Source organism: Oryctolagus cuniculus, chromosome 7, assembly GCF_964237555.1.
Source record: "Oryctolagus cuniculus chromosome 7, mOryCun1.1, whole genome shotgun sequence".
NCBI lineage: Eukaryota > Metazoa > Chordata > Mammalia > Lagomorpha > Leporidae > Oryctolagus > Oryctolagus cuniculus.
This window is the reverse complement of record NC_091438.1, coordinates 133,676,192-133,695,570: the sequence shown is the minus strand read 5'-3', so window position 1 is coordinate 133,695,570 and position 19,379 is coordinate 133,676,192. Positions and strand designations below refer to the sequence as shown.

The 19,379-nt window shown below is 44.0% G+C and overlaps 1 protein-coding gene across 10 annotated transcripts in view; it reads left to right on the top strand.

The window, feature by feature from the left end:
- Positions 1–19,379, top strand: part of MACF1 (microtubule actin crosslinking factor 1) — a 407,445-nt gene that overhangs the window by 81,251 nt on the left and 306,815 nt on the right. The window lies entirely within an intron of this gene.

Here is a 19,379-nt window from a genome sequence, read left to right as displayed (position 1 = left end):
CAAGCAGCTGGCCAATGTGGGTGGAGGGCTCTTGCCAGCAGGCCCTGCAGCCTCACCTAGGTGTAGCTAGGTTTTCTGGGCCGGGTTTTCTAGTTAACTGTGTCCACAGTGAGTCAGAGACCCATCTGGAGAGAACTGGGAGTGGGAACGGGATAGAGGGAGGAATGCAGGTTGATTGTCCATAGATGCTTTTGTGACATGCAAGTCAGTGACTTTGAAGGAGACAGCTTTCTATGAAAATAGTATTTAAGGGAAGTAGTGTTTTCTTTATATCATTAGCAAACGCTTCACTGGCCATAGATAAGAATGTACTCAGATGTGGTGATGCAGGACTGTTTTTGGCTGTTAAGGAAGAAAATGAATAGTCTTTTTACTTCTCCTTCTCTAATTAATTGTCTAATTATTTCCATCTGAGAAGAGGGTGCTCAAACCAGCTCTTTTAAAAGGGAGGACAGGTGGCCTGGTGGTTAAGCAGTTTTCATATCAGAGTGCCTGGGTTTTTCCCAGCTCCAGCTCCTGATTCCAGCCTCCTGCTAGTGTACATCCTGGGAGGCAAAAGGTCCCTGCCACCCGTGTGGGGGACCTGAATTGAGTTCCCAGCTCCTGACTCTAGCCCAGGCCAGCACTGACTGTTGGGGCATTTGAGGAATGAACCAGTAGATGGGAGCTATCTTTCTATCTCCCTGTCTTCTTGCCTCTGAAATAAATAAATCCATAAAATTTTGAAAAATCATCTGTCTTTCATCAACAGACAGGATTCTGGGCCCAGAGCAATCATGAAATATGGCAAGAATGGGAGGAGGTAGAGGGTGGAAAAGGGTAAAATGGGCTTTTTAAGAGATTAAGAGAAGGCCGGTGCCGCGGCTCAGTAGGCTAATCTTCCGCCTTGCGGCGCCAGCACACTGGGTTCTAGTCCCGGTCGGAGCACCGGATTCTGTCCTGGTTGTCCCTCTTCCGGGCCAGCTCTCTGCTGTGGACAGGGAGTGCAGTGGAGGATGGCCCAAGTACTTGGGCCCTGCACCCCATGGGAGATCAGGATAAGTACCTGGCTCCTGCCATCGGATCAGCGCGGTGCGGCGGCCATTGGAGGATGAACCAACGGCAAAGGCAGACCTTTCTTTTCTCTCTGTTTCTCTCTCTCACTGTCCACTCTGCCTCTCAAATAAATAAATAAATAAAATAAAATAAAAAGAGATTAAGAGAGTGAGAGAGTGGCAGACAGATTTGGGCAAGAGATCTGGATTCCATTTCAGCCTGGGTTAGAGATATTTTACTTTTCTTTTACTATCTGTTAAAAAGCTCTTTCTGTTGATCTCTATCTTCCATTCCCTTTTCTCCCCTCCTTCTCCATACAGACTTTTCTTCCTTCCCAAGAAACTCTGACAGCTGAGTCTGGTCTTTCCTAAGTGGAGGGCTTTGCAGTCGTATCATGCATCAGGTCTCAGGAAGAGTGACATTAACTGTTTCTCTGACTTCCCTGTCAAGGATAGTTGTGAAAGGGCAGGGAACTCTGGGTTCTTTATCCGGTCTCATGGGAAGAGATGGGAGGAGGGGGCAGAAATCAGTGGTGATTCTCAGTAGCTCTTTCAGTTCTTGGGTCTTGCTGGGGCCTGGATGAGGGGAGGTGCCAGAATGTACCCTTGTTCCCTACAAAGTCTCCTCCACCCTTCTTGCCCTTCAGCGTAGTGTTAGTGTTCACCCAACAAGGAACGTTTTCCCTCTTTTGTTTACAAAACTCAGTGGCAGGATTATCAGACTTCATTAACCTGCATGTTCCTTCAGTAGAAGAAAAGGCTCCTAGTAGGAATCCCAGGGTTCTGCTTGGACACTGAGCTCCTAACTATGCTGAGTGTAGATTTACTCCCTATTACCCTTAGTGTCATTCTGATAAAATCTGCCAAGACTTTTTTTTTTTTTTTTTTTTTTTTGACAGGCAGAGTGGACAGTGAGAGAGAGACAGAGAGAGAAAGGTCTTCCTTTGCCGTTGGTTCACCCTCCAATGGCCGCCGCTGCAGCCGGCGCACCGCGCTGATCCTGGCAGGAGCCAGGAGCCAGGTGCTTTTCCTGGTCTCCCATGGGGTGCAGGGCCCAAGCACCTGGGCCATCCTCCACTGCACTCCCTGGCCATAGCAGAGAGCTGGCCTGGAAGAGGGGCAACCGGGACAGAATCCGGCGCCCCAACCAGGACTAGAACCCGGTGTGCCGGCGCCGCAAGGCGGAGGATTAGCCTATTGAGCCACGGCGCCGGCTATGCCAAGACTTTCTAAAGATGGACAGGTGACAGAGTGACTGGAAACTGTGGGAGATTTACTTGTCTTAGAGTTGAAGAATACAACTTTTCTTTTCTGGGTCCCCATTTAGTTAAGGGTTTAGATGAGCAGTTAACCACACTAGGATGGCCACAGCCTGTGCGCATCTGGTTTAGACTCATGCAGATTTCTGAGGTTCTCAGGAGAGACTGACTCCTAACTCTTTCTGCTGTGTGTGCTTTAGGACCACACTACAGGTACAACTTGTGCGGGGCCCTTCTTGCTTTCCTTTCATAAAACATGCATGGAGGAAGAAGTTCCTTTCTGTTCTTTAAATAAGAGTTGTTCTGGTCCTCAGTTTCCTCTGACTCTACTGACTTCCTCAGTGGGAGTAATGGAACCACAAATCTTGGTTTGACCATCCTCTCAGGGGTTAGAGATTTGTGATTACACCCTAGGAAAGGTTGTTTCTGCCTTTGAAAGAGGTTATATTAAAACCAGAACTGGCAAGCATTTGTTTTCTCAGCCCAGCTATAAAGTGATTTTTTTTTCCTTTCCTTCGCCCTGTTTGTACTTGGAATCAATGAGTAACAGACTAGATGGACCTATCATTACCCCGTATGGGTCTCTAATCAGAGAAGAGAAAAGACTACAGCAGGAGCGGTCTACTACATTCTTCCCGCTCCAGGCATAGGGATTCTCCACTGCGTTATTTTGGTTCTATACATCTAAGATGAACTCAGAAGTGCCTACTGCTGTGGGCATTAAACAGGAGAATAGTTATTCTTAGTTCAGTGTCTGGAATGTGGTTGGAATTCACCAAGTGTTAGTTCTGCCTCTTCTTGCTCCCTCCTCTTCCAGGGACTTCTTTGAATCACAGTAAACCCTTGTGTCTCTGAGCTCCAGGATGAGCTGGCCCGGGTCACGTCTGGTTGGGGGATTATAGCCCCAGTCATTTATCCACATTGGACTCCCGGTCTTACTGGATCTCCCTGTAGGACAGACAGGACGGTTAAGACTAGAAGACAACCACACTGATGATGATAGTAATGATGGTAAGCGCTATGTGTGCTAATCCAAGTAGTTGTTATGACACCCTGATAACCAAGGTAGTTTGCATTGGCACACCTAAGGCTTAGCTGGCCTGAGAACAGGGTTTGGTCATCTGTCCTTGTGAGGAGATAACGGTGCCTGAGAGCACATCAGCCAATTTTATTGTGCTGCTCTGTGGGGCTGAAGACCATGTAAATTAGGGAAGAATATCCACATCTGGCCCAAACAAGTGCATAATATACACTTGGGCACTTTCCTCCCTGAGAGCAAGCAGCAATATGGTACTTTGGAGTGAAGATAGCAGATCTGGAACAAGGGGAGGCATGTAGTTATTTTGATTTTGTCCTTATAATCATTTCTGAAATGTTGCTATAGATATCAGACAAATATTCACCCAACCCTAGGCTGCCATGTAGAGCAATAGACACAAACCATTGTCTTTGCCAAACCTCCTGTGGGTTGAGTTTGAACTAGTGTCCCCCTGATTCTGATGAACAGCTACTTCCTTTTCTCATTTCACCTGTACCTCTGTGTATTCCAGAAAAGCTGACAAAGATAATTGGCTCCCCTGTTCATTATGTTATTGGATTTTTGCTTTTCCTGACATGTTTCTTCTTGCAACCATTCCTCTATCTATTCTAGAGGGTAATTGTTAAAGGGGTCCCAGTGAGAGAGTAGAGACATTGTACACATTTTTTAAAGATCTGGTTCCCAATTTCCTATGACTCTAGTTCTTTGATGCCAGGATTGGGATGTGACATATTCTGTTCCATTGCTGAAGAGCATCTACCCCAACATAGCCATACACTCTTTTTTTTTTTTTTTTTTTGAGAGGCAGAGTGGACAGTGAGAGAGAGAGAGAAAAGAAAGGTCTTCCTTTGCCATTGGTTCACCCTCCAATGGCCGCCGTGGCCAGCGTGCTGCGGCCGGCGCACTGCGCTGATCCAATGGCAAGAGCCAGGTACTTATCCTGGTCTCCCATGGGGTGCAGGGCCCAAGGACTTGGGCCATCCTCCACTGCACTCCCTGGCCACAGCAGAGAGCTGGCCTGGAAGAGGGGCAAGCGGGACAGAATCCAGCGCCCCGACCGGGACTAGAACCCGGTGTGCTGGCACTGCAAGGCGGAGGATTAGCCTAGTGAGCCGCGGCACCGGCGCCGTATACTCTTACCCTTCTCTTTTCTTGTGTGGACTGTCCTTTTCCCTCTGCCTAGAATCTGTTGTTCTATTCTTTTTGTGTCAAACTTCTACTGCTTCCTTTAGTGCCTCGCTCAAATCTCCCTTTCCCATATATATTTGTTTTTGCTTTTGCATTCCCAGGTAGAATTATCTCTCTCTCTCATCTGTGTTGCCATAGCACTTTAAGCATACTTATTTTAGAGTATATCACATCAGATTATGGTTATTTTATTTTATTTATTTTTTAAAGATTTATTTATTTATTTGAAAGAGTTACACCGAGAGAGGAGAGGTAGAGAAGAGAGAGAGGTCTTCTATCTGATGGTTCACTCCCCAATTGGCCATAACAGCCGGAGCTGCGCCAATCTGAAGCCAGGAGCCAGGAGCTTCTTCTGGGTCTCCCACACGGGTGCAGGGGCCCAAGGACTTGGGCCATCTTCTACTGGTTTCCCAGGCCATAGCAGAGAGCTGGATCAGAAGTGGAGGAGCCGGATCTCGAACTGGTGCCCATATGGGATGCCGGGTCTTCAGGCCAGGGCATTAACCCGCTGTGCCACAGTGCCAGCCCTGTATGGTTATTTTATTAAACATTTCATTTTCTTACTATTTTTTTACTTCTTGAGAAAGTTTTGTGTAACTTTTATAAGCTTCAGTTTCCTTGCTCGTAAGAATGGGGATTATAGTAGAATTTACCTCACAAGATGTAAGTGAGATAGTGAATGTGATATCCAGTACAGAATATAGGAGTTGCCACAGGTGGGGACTGCATCTCATTTATGCTTTTGTCTTCTGCACCTAGCATAGTGCCTGGCACATTTTAAACAAGAAAGAAACATTTGAGGACTTGAATTTAATTAAACTCCTGTGTTAAACTGAATAAAAAAAAAAAACATTCTGACCATGGTGCCTGTGTTGTATAATTTATCTAACTATGCTTTGTGTGTGCACATATGCATTTCCGTCTCCAGTGTCAGATTATGAACCTCATCAGGAACTTCAGTCATCTTATAGTCATATCTAATTTTTGGTTAAAAAATGATATTACCTAAGACAAATCCATTTGAAAGAATGAAAATGTACTCCTGTTAAATACATTGGAAAGAGAGTACTACTGGCATGTAGGAAGTTGGAAATGAGGGGTTCCAGCTACATTTGAACAGTGGCAGCTTTGTTGAGTAAGTGAAAAAGGCTACTGAGAAGGAATACAGGCCTTTTTGGTTCTGTTAATGCTGGTGGGCTTGTCAAATCATCTTTCTCCTATAGCTTTGCTTTGGACGTCCACTTAGTGTGCCAGCTGAGAAGCCTATTCCCTGTTGCTACATCTGGGCAGGCAGGACAAGCCCTCACTCACTCCTCTTAGAGCCCCTAAGAGAGTAGATATTTGTTGTTTCTTAGGAGGTGGAGGGGAGGTATGCTTTTTTCTCCTTCTCAATGTGGCTAATAAAGAATCCCAGGCTGGGTTGTGGCACAGGGAGTTAAACTGCTTGCAACACTAAGACAGGCATCCTGTATCTCATATTGAGTGCCAGTTCTGCTTCCAGCCCAGCTTCTTTCTAATGCAACTAGGAAGGCAGCAAATGGTGGCCCAATTACTTGGGCTCCCACCCAAGTGGGAGACCAGGATGGAGTTTCCTAGTTCCTGGCTTCACTCTAGCTCAGACCTGGCTGTTATGGCTATTTGGAGAGTAAACCAGTGGATGGAAGATCTTGCTCTCTGTCTTTCCCTCTGGCTTTGAAGAAATTAATCTTTTTTTTAAAAAGGAAGAAAAAGTGTTAAGTTGTTTTTCTTATGATAGCTGCTTTATATTGTCTTAGCAGAAAGTGCAGAAAAATAAAAAGCAAAAATTATCCAAATCCTAAAATGCACAAATAACTATGTTCATGTTTTATTGTATTTTGTATTTCTACCTAGTCTTTGTCCATATATATATATGTTAAAAATTTGTATTTTTATGTACTTATTATTATCGCAATATAGCTCTCTCTTGGTCATTTTGTGAGCATGCTTTATGCCTTTAACTGTTTACTTACAAGATAATTTTATTAGCTGTATGAAATTCTATCAAATGGAACCATGCCCCAACTGTGGGGCATGTACCTTTCTAATTTTTCTAAGTTATAACATAATGAATATCCTTGTAAATACATTTTTCTGTGCATCTCTGATTTTATGTTGCTATTTTTGGAGAAACAGAATCCTAGGAGTGAAGATACTGAGTCTTAATACTTGTATTCAGGGGCTGGCGCTATGGTGTAGTAGGTTAAGCTTCTGCTTGTGACACTCGCATCCTGTATGGGTGCCAGTTCGAGTCCTGGCTGCTCCACTTCCAATCCAGCTCCCTGCTAATGGCCTGGGAAAGCAATGGAGAGTCGCCCGAGTGCTTGGGCCCCTGCAACCACATGGGAGAACCAGAAGAAGCTCCTAGCTTTGGATCTCAGCCCAGGTCTTGCCATTGTGGCCATTTGAAGAATGAACCAGCAGATGGAAGATTTCTTTCTCTGTTTCTCCCTTTCTTTGTAACTTTGCCTCTCAAATAAATAAATAAATCTTTTAAAAAAGAATGCATGTATTCAAAGCTCTAGATGTTGGTTTCTAATTTTATTTCACATTTTAATCTGTTGAGGGTAAGAAGAGAGCACCTGTAACATTGAGAACACCTCTGATAGCTGCCGGCCTCTTGTCCTCTAGGGATGTCTCTGTCTTCAGGCTTAGTGGCTGGCTGGCTCAGATGTTTTATTATCCAGTTAATTTCACAGTGGGACAGATGCCAAGTGTCTCTCTCACTTAGTCAGCAGCTCCCACATGTCATCATCATATCACCGCACAGTTTTACTCTGAAGCTTTTCTCTCAGCTGCTCCAGCCATTAAATGGCTTCATTGATCCTTCTTCCAACCCTGGTACCTTTTTGTCTTGTACTGGGAAGAGATCCATTAATGTTGTTTGGGAAACTGCAGTACAAAGAATGACTTAATCAATGCTGTGTAGAAATCCCAGACTGGTACCAGCTTGAGAGTCTCTTTACATTCCTGCTGTTACTAAGCTAACAACTATTAAGTTGGACAGTTTGACCTGATACAATGGGTTGACAAGCTCTACTATAATCAACACTTTGTTTATGGTAGGCGCCTGCCTTTAGAAAAGATGGAGCTGGTTCTGTGTTGATCAACATATTACAGTCAAAACTTTTCTTTGGTGGCCTTGGAAGAGACTTTCAAGAGTATGTTCTTGTTTCTGACTTGGAGTTGCTGTCTTGGGGCAAGAGTGGGAGTGTTGGAGAATAGCTTGACGGAGAGACCCATGTGTGGGACTTTCTGTGCAGGGAGGGAGGGAGTCAATAAGAAAGTCACTGTAGCAGCAAGGATAGTGGAAAATGGTTTGAGTCACCTGCAGGATTGCATCCTTCACAGTGAGAACTGTCTGCCCCTCCCATTCCCAGAGCCCTTAAGCAAACCTGTCTCAGTGGGGTGATTCTCTCCACTACAGGGATTCTGGGAATCCGCATACTTCTGGGGTGAGGTCGGTCAACAGCTTTTACAGCATTAGGCACCTAGTAGACCCTGTATTTTGTTTGAGTGGTTGGCAGTTTTATACTGTTGAAGTTTATTTTCTCGTTAATTGTATGTTTTTTAGCCTTACTGCATCATGCCACTGGGTGAGAGAAGAGCGTTAGCACAAGTTCACTTTGGGATTGGTTTCTGTTGCTACTGGTTTGCAGTTTTTTTTTTTTTTTTTTTTTTTTTTTTTTTTTTTTAAGATTTATTTATTTATTTGAAAGAGAGAGAGAGGGAATGAGAGAGAGAGAAAGAGAGAGAGATCTTCTGTCCCCTCCTTTCCTCCTCAGATGGCTGCAACCGCTAAGACTAGGCCATGCTGAAGCCAGGAGCCAGGAGCTTCATCCTGGTCTCCCATGTGGGTGGCAGGGGCCCAAGCACTTGGGCCATCTTCCACTGCTTTTCTCAGGCTGTTAGCAGGGAGTTGAATCAGAAGTGGAGCAGCCAGGACATGAACTGGTGTCCATATGGAATGCCAGCATTGCAGGCTTCGGCTTCACCTACTACCAACACCAGCTCCTGCAATGTGTTTTTTGTTAGAATAAAAGATGGTAGCTACACTCTCTTTTTCTCAGAGTGAGCCTAAATGCCAAACAAAGTATAAATGATCTTTTCCCCATAGTTGGTCGTCTTTTCTTTTCTTTGAAGTAGGTCTCAGTGATTCTGCTGCAGTTTATATTGGCTATAGTCCTATAGAAATCCTGGGCTAGTAATCTTAATTGTGTATCTATTTCTCAACAATTGTGGAAGCTGTTCTTCTGAATGAATACCAGTTACTAAATAACATCTTCTGCCCATTATGGGATGTCCAGAACCTTTTGGACTTCTTGGATTGATGTGTCTTGGAATCTTTTGATTTGAAATGTGACTTTTTTATAATATTTTGCTAACGAGCAGTCTCACTTTTTGATAATGTTCTGTGTTTCTTGTTTCTTCCACTGGAAGTCCCTATGTCCTTCCTTTCATTGAGAACCTTCTGAATGCCAGACCTGTCCAAGAAACTGGGGGACAAAAATTAATGACAGCTGTTGTCCTTGAGGGGTTGTCAGTCCTAAATACAGTATAATGGGGAGATAAGTATGATATATGTGTATATACATGTGTGTGTATGTGTATAATTTCCACAGCCCCAGCTGGTGCTGTTATTGAAATATGAATGAAGTGCTGTGAGAACAGAAGAGGAGTGATTACTAAGGGCAATGTGTTGGGAAATTGGGAAAGCATTTCTGTGGAATTGGTATTTGAGCCAAATCTTGAAGTAAGTTGGGTAGGAGTTTGCCTGTTAAGAAGGGATATATGGTGTTCTGGAAGGACAGTGCGGTGTGCAGAATAGAGTCATGAGTCTCTGTTTCCTCTGGAGAAGAATGCAAAGCGTTATGAATGTAGAAAACTGAAAGAATGGGTAGTTGTTTAGGATGAGAGATGAGGCTGGCATGGAGAGTTGAGTCTGTTGCAAAGGTCTAAGGAACAATGTAGGAGTAGATGGCGTGGGATGTTTTTAAGGCAGATAAATGACAGAAGCAGTTTGGTTTTTTGAGGAAGCAGGAGAGGGGCAGAGGATAGTTCTGGCAGCAGTGTGAAAAAGTATATACCTGATTTCAGTTTGTTTAGGATGCAAAGAGGTAAGAGAAATAAAGAATAGGTGTACAGAATCCTTCTAAAAGATTATAAAGGGATAAACCATTTCTGGGTATTCTTCAAGCATAAATTCCTTGTATCAGTTTCTAATTAAATCATCCTCTGAAAAAGAAATTATACATTCCTAAAACAATAGCCCAATCAGAGGTTCAAAATATTGTCCTAATACTGTGAGACTCTATCTACCTGGGCATCACCCTATACAGATGAAATCTCTTCCCAAACTTGTCTTTTCAACATTCAATTGAGTTTAACCCCTAAAAATCTTGTGATGGTGGCACAGAGTTTGATTTTTAGAAACAAACAGGTTCTGTGTTGAACTGTTGCTGGGAGTGGAGATTGACTTTACACTCCCCCACCCCAGCTCATTGACCTTTCTGTTGTGCAATGCTTTGTACTTGGGTTGGTATTTTTTAGGAATGGTCAGATGATTCACTGTACCATGAGGCCTGTGAAGCAACTGGAGACCAGCAGCCCAAAGGTGTCCATCAGTGATAAGACAGCGAGAATTATCTCTGGGTAGGGCTTCTGTTTCTCTGAGATCCCCTGGGCCACTCTACCTATCCCAGGTTGTGCTGTTGCATAACTTCTTACAGATAGATTTGGAGTGTTGACTTCATTCTGTGTTGGAGTGTTGGCACTGGGCACAGATTACAACTCTACCTATTTAAAATATGCTCTTCCTTTAGCTTGATTGAGAGTATTTTCTTGTTTTTCTTTTGTTGTTTTTGCCTGATTCTGCCCCGCTTTCTGTCTCCCATTGTTGGGTCTTTTTCTTCTTCTGACTCTTAGCTATAGAAGCTTCCTAAGGGGTGAGACTCTTGATGGAGCAGGAAGAACATGGGCTTTGGATGCAGTCAGGGCTGGGTTCAAATCCAGGTTTCTACATTTAGCAGTTGGGTGACCCAGCTTAACTCAGTTTCTTTGAGCCTCAGTTTTCTCTTCTGTGAAAGGGAGATGATAATATCTTCCACATGAGATTATGAAGCTTCAATGGAATGGCATAGGTGAAGCTTCTAACACAGTGCTGACACATGGTGCATAGCTGCCCTTAGTATCACTCTGCTTCTGACCTTTCCTTTGTCTAGCTAAGATATTTTGGCTTCAGTTTTTCTTTTAATTGCAAATTCCCCTATTTGTCTTCTATTACTTAAAATCTCTCAAAAAATTTTGTTATTTTTGTTGTGGTGGTAAAAGTACATCACATGGAACCTACCCTTCAATGAAACTAAGTGTACAGTACAGCAGTGATTCTCTGCACAGTGCTGAAACACTGTGCCCACTGAACAGCAGCTCCCCATTTCTCCCTTCCGACTCCGAACAACTGCCAGTCTCCTTTAGCTTCTGAGTTTGAATGCTTTTTTTTCTTTTTTTTAAGATGCATTTATTTGAAAGGCAGAGTTACAGAAAGAGAGAGACAGAAGAGAAGTCTTCTAGCCACTGGTTCACTCCTCAAATGGCCGCAAGGGCCGGGGCTGAGCCAGGCTGAAGCCAGGAGCTTCTTCCAGGTCTCCCATGTGGGTGCAGGGGCCCATGAACTTGGGCCACTGTCCACTGCTTTTCTCAGGCACATTAACAAGGAACTGAATCAGAAGTGGAGCAGGCTGGTGCCACGGTTCACTTGGCTAATCATCCGCCTGCGGCACCAGCACCCCGGATTCTAGTCCCACTTGGGGTGCCAGATTCTGTCCCAGCTGCTCTTCTTCCAGTCCGGCTCTCTACTGTGGCCTGGGAAGGCAGTGGAGGATGGCCCAAGTGCTTGGGCCCTGCACCTGAATGGGAGACCAGGAGGAAGCACCTGGCTCCTGGCTTCCCAGCCGCAGCCCGCTGACCTTAGCGGCCATTTGGGGGAGCAGCCAGAGACTCACCCACGTAGGAACTGACACCCATATGGGGTGCCAGCATCACAGACAGTGGCTTAACCCACTGCACCAGAATGCTGGCCCTAGATTGGGTGCTTTAAATCCTTCCTGTGAGTGGAATCATGCAGTATTTGCAGGATTCTGGGTCTGGCTTATTTCAATTAATGTGATGTCTTCAAGTTTCTTCCATGTTGTACCCTGTGAAAGGATTTTCTTCTTTCTAAAGGCCGAGTAACATTCCCTCTATGCATAAAAACATCTTGATTTTTCTAAAAAATTTATTTGACAGGTAGAGTTATAGACAGTAAGAGAGAGAAACAGAGAGAAAGGTCCTCCCTCCGTTGGTTCACTCCCCAAATGGCCACTACAGCCGGCGCTGCGCTGATCTGAAGCCAGGAGCCGGGTGCTTCTTCCTGGTCTCCCATGCAGGTGCAGGGGCCCAAGCACTTGGGCCATCCTACTCTGCCCTCCTGGAGCCGCAGCAGAGAGCTGGACTGGAAGAGGGGCAGCCGGGACTAGAACCGGTGCCCACATGGGATGCTGGCACCACAGGTGGAGGATTAACCAAGTGAGCCACGGTGCCGGCCCCAACCTCTCGATTTTTTTTTTTTTTTGTCCCTTTTTTTCAGCTGCCTGTGGAATCTCTGTCCTTGAATGTCACCTCCAATTCAGTATTTTCAAAACCAAGCTTGCACTTGGCTTCCCTCCCTGAGGCCCATTTTTGACATCTGTGCTCACATTCTTCCAGTCTCTGAGATCAGAAACCTTGGAGACATCTTTGACTTCTCTCTCTTCATCAACTCCCATTTTCAGTCTGTCACCAAGTTTTTTTGTTTCTTCAGCATTTCTCTTAAATTTGCCCTTTCCTCCCCATTCCCTTTGCCATGATTCTAGTCCAGTCACTCATCACCTCATGCCTGAGTTGCAGCCACTGCCTCGTGTTCTGCTTCCTGCATCCTGTCTCCCCTTTCCAGTTAACACCAGCAGCTACTTTTCTAGTATTTCCTAATTGCTGAAAGCCTAAATTTGTTAAAAAGACCTTTTGTGCACTGACTGCCTCATGCTTATCCAGCTTATCTCATGTAACTTCCTTCAGCTCCAGTCAAACCCATCTCCTCCTTGTGCTGCAATGGCCCTCATTCATTCTCTCCTCTTGCCTTTCCTTATTTAGTCCTCTTTACCTGGAATGCCCCTGTTCTTTATTGTAACTGAAGTCTAACCATTCCTTCAAATCTCACTTTGGGTCTTAATTCTCATGAAGACTTCTCTGAATATCATAGTCCAAGTTGATTTATACTTTCCCACACTGCTTTTGTCTCTCTATTGAAATTGTGAGTTTTTTGAGGAGACTGTTTTAAATACATTATGTATCTGTAACTCTCATGGAGTTTATTTAAATTTTAAAAGATTTATTTATTTGAAAGAGTTACACAGAGAGAGGAGAGGCAGAGAGAGAGAGAGAGAGAGAGGTCTTCCATTTGATGGTTCACTCCCCAATTGGCCATAACAGCCGGAGCTGTGCCAATCTGAAGCCAGGAGCTTCTTCTGGGTCTCCCACCCGGGTGCAGGGGCCCAAGCACTTGGGCCATCTTGTACTGCTTTACCAGGCCATAGCAGAGAGCTGGATCAGAAGTGGAGGAGCCAGGTCTCGAACCAGTGCCCATATGGGATGCCGGTGCTTCAGGCCAGGGCATTAACCCACTGCGGCACAGTGCCGGCCCCTCTCATGGAGTTTATATCATACCCAGTCAAGTTTAAGTGCTCATTACTGAGCCCTTATGAAGTCTGGGGACCAAAGTGAATCATTCTTTCTTCGCTCAGCAAGTATGTATGAGCCCCTAGGGGGTGTGCTGTGGTGGGCCCTGGGATCCAGCAGTAAGCAATAGAAGAGGAAGGCTGCTTACACTATCTACAGCAGACATGAAGCAAATACTTGTTGGTCAGCTACATTTCAGGAAGCCAGGCAAGACTTTAATTGAGGACGAATAGCAAGAAGGGAACCTTTTGAAAATAAGGCCATCTGGCCGGCGCCGCGGCTCACTAGGCTAATCCTCTGCCTTGCGGCGCCGGCACACCAGGTTCTAGTCCCGGTCGGAGCACCAGATTCTGTCCCGGTTGCCCCTCTTCCAGGCCAGCTCTCTGCTGTGGCCAGGGAGTGCAGTGGAGGATGGCCCAAGTATTGGGTCCTGCACCCCATGGGAGACCAGGATAAGTACCTGGCTCCTGCCTTCGGATCAGCGCGGTGCGCCGGCCGCAGCGCGCAGGCCGCGGCGGCCATTGGAGGGTGAACCAATGGCAAAGGAAGACCTTTCTCTCTGTCTCTCTCTCTCACTGTCCACTCTGCCTGTCAAAAAAAAAAAAAATACTCAAAAAAAAAAAAAGAAAGTAAGGCCATCAATAAAAGAGCTAACACAGGGAAAAGGAATTTAATGGCTTCATTCAGCAAATAATTTATTATTTATCAGTAAAAGTATCAGTTTATTCCAGGTATTCAAGGAGTTAATAAGGCATCTCTTCTGGAGCTTAAATGAGCATTCTGTCATTTAGATGCATTTTTTAAATGAAAAATACTTAATATTGGCTGAAGCCCATCCATAGGCCAGCAGTGAAGGAGTTAATATGTCTCTGGGGCTCTAGGCTTCATTGAAACAGATGGTTTCTCTGCCTTACAGAGTGTTTCTAAGGGGGAGTAGGGAACTGGGCTGAGGAGGCCTGAGACCTCTCTCCTTCACCCCACAGCACACACACCTGCTGTTCTGGCGCCTGGTGAGCTGTGTACCTTGTCCCCCACTTGGTAGGCATTGATTTGCAGGCTTGTGATTGTTGCTATAGAGATGGCTGTGTGATTCTGGTATTTTTATTTTCCTTTCTTGATTTCGTTTATTACATAACATCAATGAAGTCCCATTTTTAATTAATGGATATTGGGACTTGAGAGTGTTCCTTTCTGGTCCATATTTACTTTTATATAATTGCAATGTGTGTGTGTGTGTGTGTATTTTGGCTTCCTGATTTTTTTTTTGGTAATGTTGATGTTAACATACACGTAATATTTACCATTATAACCATTTTAAAGTGTATGATTTGTCAACATTAAATACTTTCACAGTATTGTCCACCATCATCTCTGTCATGACCCCAGATGGAAATCTCATGCCCATTAAGCAGTCACTACCTCCTTTTCTCAGCCCATGCAAGCACGGATATGCTTTCTGGCTTGCCTCTTCTGGACTTACCTATTCTGGATATTTATATAAATGGAATCCTGTGGCTTTTGTGTCTGGCCTCTTCCACTTAGCATGTATGTATTGTTTCCATATCTTTTTCATATAAAGATTTTTTCTAATGTTTCTTTGCAGTTGTCATAATTTTAAGTTATCTTGTTGATAATAGCTTAATTTAGCCATTCCCTATTTGTTGAATATTTGGGTTGTTTGAAGTTGTTGTTGTTGTTTAAAAATGCTACAGTGGACATTTACCTGACTGTTCTGCCATTTTCAGAGGACTCTGTTTTCCACATCAGCTGCAGAAGAACTTTGTCCTTGACTCAGGAGAGTGCAGTCTTTTTTTTTTTTTTTTTTAATTATTATTTTTTGACAGGCAGAGTTAGACAGTGAGAGAGAGAGAGAGAGAGAGACAGAGAGAAAGGTCTTCCTTCCGTTGGTTCACCCCACAAATGGCCGCTACGGCTGGTGCGCTGTGCCGATCCGAAGCCAGGAGCCTGGTGCTTCCTCCTGGTCCCCCATGTGGGTGCAGGGCCCAAGCACTTGGGCCATCCTCCACTGCCTTCCCAGGCCACAGCAGAGAGCTGGACTGGAAGAGGAGCAACCGGGGCTAGAACCCGGGAGAATGTAGTTTCTTACTCAACCCTGTGGGAGAACAGTCAAGTAATGAACTTAGATAACTAGGAACATTTTTCTTTGAAACATGAGAGTTTGATTGCCAAGGAAAAAGCTGTCTTTCTCCCTTCTTATACGCACACTTTAGAATTCTTCTCTGACACTTCATCCTACCCCCTTAGATATATGAAAAAAGATGAAATGTTCAATTCATTTATGCATTCAACAAGTATTTGAGATCCTACCAAATGCCAGATGTTCAAAACTTGCTGGTGGGCTGAGGTTGGCTAAATAGTGTCTTTCACTCCATGGGCCTTTGATATTGCCTGGGAGCAAGATGAGGACCTACTTCCAGGATAATCAGAGAGGATCCAGAGGCCTGAACCGCCTGGGGTTGTATTCCCTCATGGTTGAACACCTCAAGGTTTGGTGCCATCGTCCATACTAATCACACATTAATTGAGTTGCTCACTCCAGGGGATTTCAAGGTCAGGCTGAGTGCCTTCCAATGTGGTGGCCCCTTGTTTACTACCCTGAGGAAGTCCTGGTTGCTAGGAGATGTGCCATTGGCCTGTAGCCTCATAATAGTTTTGTTCATAATTTCCTGGGCAAGACAACAAAGGGGGAGGGTGCTTGTTGGCTGGGTATAAGGATTTGGGGACTTTTTTTATAGTAATGTTACTATGTTCATGCAAGGGTGAGGTTGGAGTGTCAGACATTCTGAGCTCAGCACCTATGTATTGGGGATATGTGCTCCTGGGGCCTTCTCATCTTTTGACAGATTGTCCCCTCCTCCTTTTCCTTGCTGACCTATTTAACAAAATATTCTTAATTTCTCTCTACTCTGCTGGGAAAGTGTAGATCACTTAAGTCCATTCAGGGTCACACCATGCCTCCAAGATCCCATGTTGAGTAGAGAAAGCACTGAAAGCAAGTGCCACATCTTAGTACTTAGTAAAGTGCTAACATTCTGCATTGTTGATTTGGAGTGAGAAGCAGGGAGGCTAAGTGAGAGTACCAGGAGCTAAGTCTGGTCTCTACCACTTGTTGCTTTTCTTTCGTTAGCAGAATCAGATTTGTTCTATGCCCGTATCTTCAGATACACTTTTCCTAGTATTCTTGAAAACCTGTTGAACTGTTCCCTCTGAAGAAGCATGGAGAGGGTAAAAGGGGTTGGACAAATCAGAAGTAGAGATTCTGCTCTCTGTCTCTCTAGATCCTGGAGTTAGCTGAAGACTGGGAGTTAGGAGGGTGACTGTTTGTTTTTCAGTGGGCTGGCTTTACTGTGTGGGACAAAAAGGCCTAGAGCACAGGCCATTCCAACAAGCCTAACATTTTCATATTTCTTTCTCTGCCAAAGAATCTTTGGTTAGTGTTAAGAATAACTAGTCTGTCCCTGGAAATACCAAGGCCTTTTGTTTGCCAGAAGAAAAGGCTTTTGATTAAGGCCTTTTCTCTCTCTCCGCCCCCCACCCTTCCCCTTTTCCTTAAGCTGCTGTGAGAAGACTTCATAGCCTCTTAAGGTGGTGTGTCTGAAGGGTTTAGACAGACAGTTTGCAGTTTGGACAGATAGAGACTTGATCTGCCTTGCTCCCTATTTGTGCAGAAATGAAAAACAACATAGTCATTTAATTTTTTTTAACAGAGAAAAGCAATTTATGCCATTAAGCGCTTATACAGTTAGTCATGGAGAGTACAGGCTGGTAGGTGAAGCAGGTCACCACAGGTGGAGGTGGTAGCACGAGGACTAACTCCTAAGAAACAGCAACTCTTATCAAGGATTAATTTAATCTTGAATACAAATACGGGCTATCCATTCACTCTTCTCAACTTGACAGTCTACATGTGGTATAACTGTCAGGTAAAAGCATTTATCATTACAACTTGGTGACCCCAAGTTTATGAAAAATTTTTTTTCACAGAAAGGAAAGAAATGACATGAAGACAGCTCAAGAAATATAGTAATGAGCAAAAATACTGGGGAAAAAGAAGCATAGTTTTGATTTAAAAAACCAAGTAGAGCCTGGTCTACTTAGAAAAATGTGCATCCTGGAAAGTCAGAATGTGAATATTTGAAAGTAGGGATCTGTATGAAGTACTTCAAAAAGTTCCTGAGAAACAGAATTAAAGCATGAGTTATTTTGGTGCAAAAAGTTTTTTAAATCCATGCATATGGGGGGGGGGTCTTCAAAAAGCATATCATGAAATGCACATTATGAAAAAAGTCTGCGTGAATTTTGAAATTTTTTTTCTGCCAAAATAAACTTTTATTCATTTATTTATTTGATAAGCAGAGAGACAGAGAAAAAGAGACAGAGATTTCTTATCTGCTGGTTCATACTGCAAATGCCCACAGTAGCTGGGACTGGACTGGGCTGAAGCTAAGACCCCGGAACTCAATTTAGATCTCCAGCATGGGTCACAGGAACCATTATTTAAGCCATTGCTGCTACCTCTCAGGTTCTGCATTAGTAGGAAGCTGAATCAGTTGTCAGAGCTGGCTATTAAACCCAAGTACTCGAATGTGCAATATGTACATCTTAACCACTAGGCTAAACTCCTGCTCCCTCAGCCTAATCTTTTAATTCCATTTTCCATGAATTTTGGTGTTACCTTCCTATGACTTGAATCTCCCTTATTTCTTTAATAAAAAGGCCAACTTGCAGTATTTAAACTTTATCTACTTCAATTGTCTCTGATCCTTGCTCACTCAAGCCTTTACTTAATTGAGTCTGAAAACTTGAGGCTATGGCATGAGAAGAAAAATAATCATATATAAAATACATCTTTCTGTGGCTATTTTTAAAAGATTTATTTATTTATTTATTTGAAAAGCAGAGCAACAGAATGGAGGTGAGAGGAGAGATCTTGCATCCGAGATCTTATATTTGTTCACTCCCCAAACAGCCAGACTTGGGCCAGGATGGAACCAGGAACCAGGAACTCCATCCTGACCTCTCACATGGGTGTTGTCTCCTGCTTCCCAGGTGCATTTGCAGGAAGCTAGATAAAAAATGAAGCAGATGGGGCTCTAATGGGCAATTCAATATAGAATACTAACATCCTAACATCCCAAGGTGCTACTTAACCTGCTGCAACACCATGCTGGCCTCTTTATAGGTATTTTTTTTTAAAAGATTTATTTATTTATTTAAGAGGCAGAGTTACAGAGAGGCAGACAGAGAGAGGTCGTCCATCTGCTGGTTCACTCCCTAGATGGCCACAACGGCCAGAGCTGAGCTGATCCGAAGCCAGGAGCCAGGAGCCAGGAGCCAGGAGCTGCTTCTGGGTCTCTCATGTGGATGCAGGGTCCCAAGAACTTGGGTCATCTTCTACTATTTTCCCAGGCCATTGCAGAGAGCTGGATCAGAAGTGGAGCTGCTGGTACTCGAACTGGTGCCCATATGGGATGCTGCCACCTGCTATGCCACAGCACTGACCCCTGTAGTTATTTTAGACCTGAATTTGTGAATAGAAAATTCATGAAGAAAATTTAATTATGCTTTTTTTTTTTTTTTTTTTTTTGAGAAGTAGAGAGAGAAAGAAAGAGCGTACTTCTGTCAGCTGGTTCACTTCCTAAATGCCCACAATGACCAGTGCTGAGCTATAGCCAGAGCTGGAAGCTTAATCCGGGTCTCCTACATAGGTGACAGAAGACCAATTACTTGAACCATTACTGTTGCTTCCCAGTCTTTATTGGTGAGAAACTGGAATCACGAGCCAGGAATCAGATCCAAGCATTCTAGTGTGTGGGGTATGGGCATTTTAACTGCTATGCTAAATGCTTACTCTAAAAGTGTCCAATTAAAAAAAAAAAACTTTTGTTTCATGATAACTTTAATTGTGAAGTAATACAAAGATTTCCCATATACCATACATCCAACTTCCCCTATTATTATTATCTCTGATTAGTATATTGGTCACAATTAATGAATTGTACCCATTTTCCTCTGTTCTTTTATTCAAACTCTTTCTCTCTCTCCTCTTAGCCTCCAGTAACCAACATT